We start from the raw sequence: 6,471 nt of genomic DNA, 5'->3' as shown, positions 1-6,471 counted from the left end.
CATCGCCCTGAGAGTTATCACCCACCTAGCCCATCGCCCTGAGAGTAATCACCCACCTAGCCCATCGCCCTGAGAGTAATCACCCACCTAGCCCATCGCCCTGAGAGTAATCACCCACCCAGCCCATCGCCCTGAGAGTTATCACCCACCCAGCCCATCGCCCTGAGTGTTGTCACCCACCCAGCCCATCGCCCCTGAGCTATCACCCACACAGCCTACAGCCCTGAGCCATCACCCACACAGCCTGTAGCCCTCGGAGACAAAAGAAGCCTAAAGTTTGAGATGGGAGTTACTGCAAGCAATTTGCCTGACTTGTCAGACTGAACTGAGCCTACAAACCTCCAAAACCAGCTGGTAAGAATGTTGATCTCAGGAAAGAAGGTGGACTTTTTCTTATTCCCTGTACTTGCTGTTGCTTGCATTCTTCAGGGTTATTAAGTATGAAAATGTTAGTATTATTTGACATTGTTGTGACAGTGTATACTGAACACTCTGGGTTTCCAGGTGGGTGGAAGAATTTCAGCAATTTTACAATTTGTAGAATTAACAGCTTTCAGCAGCTATTTACTACAAGTACTTGTTGACAAGTGATACTCACGAATAATACAGCGTGTCAGGATCTGCATGGGGGTTAGGTATTCTGCTACAATCTCCAGTCAACTAGACACAAAACTGACAAGGTGATGCCAGAACCGCATTGTACCTTATAAACAAACTGTAAATCAAACTTACCAGCTAAAGCACTGCTAAATGTAGAATTAAGCCATACAAGGATTGCCTCGAGTACAATTCCCAGTACATGCTCAGTTACCTTATTTCAATCTCGCAGAGGGGCTAATCGAGGTGTTAGAAGGGAGGTGGTGGAGTCGTGATATTGTTACTGCACTGGCAATCCAGAAGCCCAATGCTCTGGTGATCTGGGGTACCTGGGTTCGAATTTCACCACTGGCAGATGGTGGAATTTGAATTCAATCAAATAATCTGGAATTAAAAGTTGTAAGTGTTGTAAAAACCCATCTGGTTCACTAATGTCCTTTACGGAAGGAAATCTGCCGTCTTTACCTGGTCTGGCCTGGCCTACACGTGATGAAAGATCCACAGCAATGTGGTTGACTCTTAAATGCCTTCTGAAATGGCCTAGCAAGCCACTCAGTTCAAAAGACAATCAGGGATGGGCAATAAATGCTGACCCAGACAGGATGCCCATGTCCCATGAATGATTTTTTTAAAGTTTTACCGGCACCAGCCTGCGGAGAGCAGGCAGAGCACAGAACTGGGCACCTGGAGAGTCAGGTTCAAATCCCACTCCTGTCACCCAGAAACCCAGGCTCAAATCCCACTGGAGACCCAAATTGCATACATAGAGCCCACGGAGACCAGGAAGGACTGGGGAGTGGGAGAGGCAGGTTAAAATTCCATTTATGAGGCGGTGCGGAAGCACAGTGGTTAGTACTGTTGCCTCACAGTGCCAAGAACCCAGGTTCAATTCTGGCCTCGGATCACTGTCTGTGTGGAGTTTACACATTCTTCCATTGTCTGCATGTTCAAAGATGTGCAGGTTAGGTTGATCGGCCATGCGAAATTAACCCAGGGGGATTAGCAGGGTAAATATGAGGGGTTACGGGAAGAGGGCCTAGGTAGGATTGTGCACAGTGCAGACTCAATGGGCTGAATGGCCTCCTTCTGCACTGTGGGGATTCTATGACTCAAATTACAAGCCATTACTTTGTGATTTATTATCTCAATAGCAATATTTCCAACATAGTCATAAAACAAGGGAGAGAATGAATTAACAGGAGGTTTGAGACATGGGATTAAAGTCTAAAAAATATGAATACTGGCAAAAAGATCTTGGCCAGTAACCAAACTAAAGGGTTTTGATGGCATTGTAAATGGTGAGAGAGCTTCTTGATTCAATTGTATTTTACTACTAGCTATTGAGGGTACTTCCAAGGCTTATGATTATGAGTGAAACTGGCACTTTCATTGCAATGTTTAGACAGCATGTGGTAAACGTAGCTATTTGTGAGATTTGCTGCATGACTTCCCTCTACTTAGAAAACTCGTAAATTCACAAGGAGCAGATTCAGCTGATGCTGTTTTTAAAAAAAGATAAAAAAAACGTTATTTTTCTGAAAACCAACTTTTGTTAGGTGTGCAGTATTGTACCGATTACAAAGGGCCTGGTCTAGGGAGAACTGCAAATGTTGTAAATCTGGAATAAGCTTAAATACTTCAGTCTCATCATAAGTTCAGTCTCATCTTTCAGTTCTGATAAGGCGTCTATTTTCAAATTGTCTGCCTTTTTCAATGCTCGCGAGTGACCGCACATTTTCACTTGAGGTTTTTAAGTCAATTGTGCACATTTGGATACAGCTGCATATAGGCTACAGTCAGCTGTCTGAAAGGGTTTTTACGACAATGGTTTCATGGTTATCATTAAACTTCTTTTAAAAGTCCAGTTTTTTTTTACTGAATTCAAATTTCACCATGTGCTGTGATGTGATTCGAACCCAGGTCCCCAGAGCATTAGCCTGGTCTTCTGAATTATTAGTCCAATGACAATACCACTGTATCACCATCTCCCTTGTTGTTTCTCTTCCCACACCTAGTGGTGCACACGACAGACTTCCCTCTGTCCCAATGGCAAGGTTTCTTCCAAGAACAGGAGGCTACCTTACCACTCTACATCAAACGTGGCTGACCAGGAACCACTCCCACTCTTACCACCAGCCAGTCTTGCCTTGGAAGGTTTTCAGGCTGATACTTGACCTGTTTGGCAGCATTATGAATGCATATCTTTGGCTATGAAATCCTGGGTGGGACTTGAATCCGGAGCTTCTAGCTTAGATGCTACCCACTGCGCCACAAGACTTCTTTCTCTTCATTCTGGCTCCTTCGGATGTGGACTTGAGGGAGAAGCTAACATAGTTTGGAGCTTCTCCAGATTCATATTTCACTCATTCAGACGGATGTATACCACACAGCTGTGAACTCTGGTGGAGAGTGTTGTGCACCAGTAGGGGGCGGATGCATCTTCTCATGCATAGAAGCAGATCCCCCCCACCATATCCCCCCCATTCCCTTCTAACCCTTCCCCCCCATCCCGTGTCAGCTTCAAGCAGAAGGAATTACTCACTGTCATGCAGAAAGCTTGGCTTTAGGCTAGGGAGATGATAAAGCCAGAGTTCTTGTGAGCTCTACAACAACAATGTGCACTTGTCTAGCATCTTTAACATAGAGAAACATTCCAAAATGCTTCAGATCGACAGCACGATGGCACAGTGGTTAGCACAGCTGCCTCACAGCGCCAGAGATCCCAGGTTCAAATCTGGCCTTGGTTCACTCTCTGTGTGGAATTTGTATATTCTCCCTGTGTCTGCGTGTGTTTCCTCTGGGTGCTCCAGTTTCTTCCCACAGTCCAAAGACGTGTGGGTTTGCTTGATTGGCCACGGTAAAATGGCCTCTTAGTGTCGGGGGACAAGCAAGGATAAGTGAGGTTATGGGGATAGGGCCTGGGTGAAATTGTGGTCCATGCAGACTTGGTGAGCCAAGTGGCCTCTTTCTGCACTATAGGGCTTCTACGGTTCTCTTCTCTGAATAAGAGTGAAATCAAAGAGGACATCACTCCAGAAGACTTTTTTTTAGAACTATTATGATTTGGCTATGTCCTGATGTAATGAGATGTTTTACTAACTATTCTACATTTTGCTCAGTCAAAAACCAGAGAGGATCCACTCAATTGCATGGTCATCCGTATTTTTATTTTGATGCTTTACTTTTTAATGAACTGGCTTTCAGATCCAAAACCAAAATGCTAAATACCCACTCCAAAAAATATATTTTTTTATTTCGAAGGTTTACAGCAAGTTGGTCCAAAAAGATCTGCAGGTTTTCCCCTGAAAACTCCCACCAGCACTCGAACTGGAGACCAACACAAGCCCCGGAAGAGGGCTGGGCCTTGATTACAATGAGGGCGCATTGATTCCCACAGTCTGCAATGGGCTGCAGAACTTCCTTCCAGCCCATACAGGGCAAGTGTGAGAGGGGGCATAGACTCCCTACACCTGGAATTACCATTAGCCTCGCACAGTCATAATATGGAAAACAATATGCCATGCGATTTTAAGGGTGTTGAAAACAAATGGGTGGCAATAGAAGGTGGGGTCCAGGCAGGGGACCCCAAAGATAGACCTGGGGTTTTACAGAGGAGGATCCCAGAAAAAAAAAGCCAGCAACACGTGAAAATGACTGAAACTGATTCAAACTGGAATCCAGTTTAATTATTGAACAAGGTCAGTTTGGACCTGAGCTATTCATTTATTTCTGGGATCCTCCTATGACAGGGGGCCATTATCTATACCAGCACTATCTTCAAGGTCCCTAGCCTGGCCCCTACCTGAGGGGTCCACTGATGCTGATGCTAGTTTGAACTGGAGTTCCATTTTAAGATATAAAAAGCCAGTTTGAACCAATACCAGTCATTTCCCAAGTTTTACTGTCTTTTTCCTTCTGGGATATAGCCAGAGCTGCTTGAGAGTCACTATTTTATTCAACGTGGAGCGGGCAGATGCCCAAGACCACCAATGGTGTTACTTGTGCCCACCTGCACTATGCAAATTGGCTGGGATCTGTCATTGTCCCCACAGACCTCAACAGTGCTTCCAATGATGAGAGATGGCTACCTAATGTAAAACTAGGATCATGTCGCAAGGATTTGCACCCACAATTCATTTTGTACACTGTATGCATTTAAGCCAAAACTAACAAAGCAAACTTTCATTTCTTTTACAATCTGTGCAAGAAGTGAGGCCCAAAACTGTATCAAACTGCTTCACCTTTTGGTTCATGGTACAACACTGCCACATGCTGGTAGCAAAGCAGTTTTGTTGTAACAAAATGCATCAGCTGAAAAAAATAGTTTTCACATGTTTGTGCTTTAGTTTCTTTTAGTTTATTTCTTAAGGTCACAAGTAGATTTACATTAACATTGCAGTGAAGTTACTGTGAAAATCCCTTAGTCACCACACTCCAGCATCTGTCCGGGTACACTGAGGGAAAATTTACATGGCCAGTACATCCAACCATCACGTCTTTCGGACTGTGGGGGGAAACTGGAGCATCCGGAGGAAACTCACGCAGACACGGGGAGAACACGCAGACTTTGCACAAAGAGAGACCCAAGCTGGGAATCAAACCCAGGTCCCTGGATCTGAGAGGCAGCAGTGCCAGAAGGTAGGGAATTATTCTAAACCACAGTTAGGAACTGTATCAACTTTTATTAAAAATCCATATTATTACATTAAGATTTGTTTGGTCAAGTTTTGAAACTAGGGCCAGAATCTTACGGCCATTCACACCAGTGAGATTTTCCCAGTGAATGGAGATTTGGCTGGACGCTAAATTCTCGGACCTTACTGCAGCAGAGGCACTGCGTGAAAGGGCAGTAAGGTCGCGCCCTAAGTATGTTACTGCAACAAATGAACAAGTTGAAAGTTGTACTTACCAGGCTTTTGAAAACTGCAATACTGCGGTCCTTACAAAGCTATAAGGTGGCACGGTGGCAAAGTGATTAGCACTGCTGCCTCACAGCACCGCAGACCCGGGTTCAATTCCGGCCTCAGATCACTGTCTGTGTGGAGTTTGCATGTTCTCCCCGTGTATGCATGGATTTCTGCTGGGTGCTCCGGTTTCCTCCCATAGTCCAAAGATGTGCAGGTTAGGTTGATGGGCCATGCTAAATTGACCCTACTGTCAGGGGATTAGCAGGGTAAATGTGTATGGTTATGGGAATAGAGCCTGGATGAGATTGTAGTTGGTGTAGACTCGATGGGCTGAATGGCCTCCTTCAGCCCTGCAGGGATTCTATGATTCTACATGCATCCAGCACAGTCACTACCTGCAATGCACAGTGTAAGATCTGAGGAAAGGATGAGCTGAAATGTTAACTTTGCTTACATTTAGCAAAAAGGCCTTCAAGAATATAAGACTGTACCATTCGGGGAGATTCTACTCCCGTCGTTGTGGGTCAGGCTTTGCCTCAATCTTTCCCAACTTGTTTATACAGAAATAACAAAAAAATACTGCAGATGCTGGAAATTGGAAACAGAAACAGAAAATGCTGCAAACATTCAGCAACTCAATCAGTGTCCATGGAGAAGGAAACAGAGTTAATTAGTGGAATCCTCCCATTATGGGACTCAGTACAATGCCGGGTGCCTCGGGTTGACCAGAATAGTGTGATCTCGCGCCAGATTCAGCATTTGAAACCTCATTATTTACGCACAAGCGAGTTCCCCTCTGAATCGCTTGGTGGTCTGGCAGTTTACCTGCCTGCCCTCAGCTGGAGGGTTGAAAGGTCGCAGCGCCGTATTTCAACACCGGCTCAGCACACTCATATCTCCTGGGTGGGATTGTGGTCCGTGCAGGCTTGATGGTCCAAATGACCTTCTGCACTGTAGAGATTCTATG

Source organism: Carcharhinus amblyrhynchos, chromosome 30, assembly GCF_965287045.1.
Source record: "Carcharhinus amblyrhynchos chromosome 30, sCarAmb.v2.hapA, whole genome shotgun sequence".
NCBI classification, from domain to species: Eukaryota; Metazoa; Chordata; class Chondrichthyes; order Carcharhiniformes; family Carcharhinidae; genus Carcharhinus; species Carcharhinus amblyrhynchos.
This window is presented reverse-complemented; position numbering follows the sequence as displayed.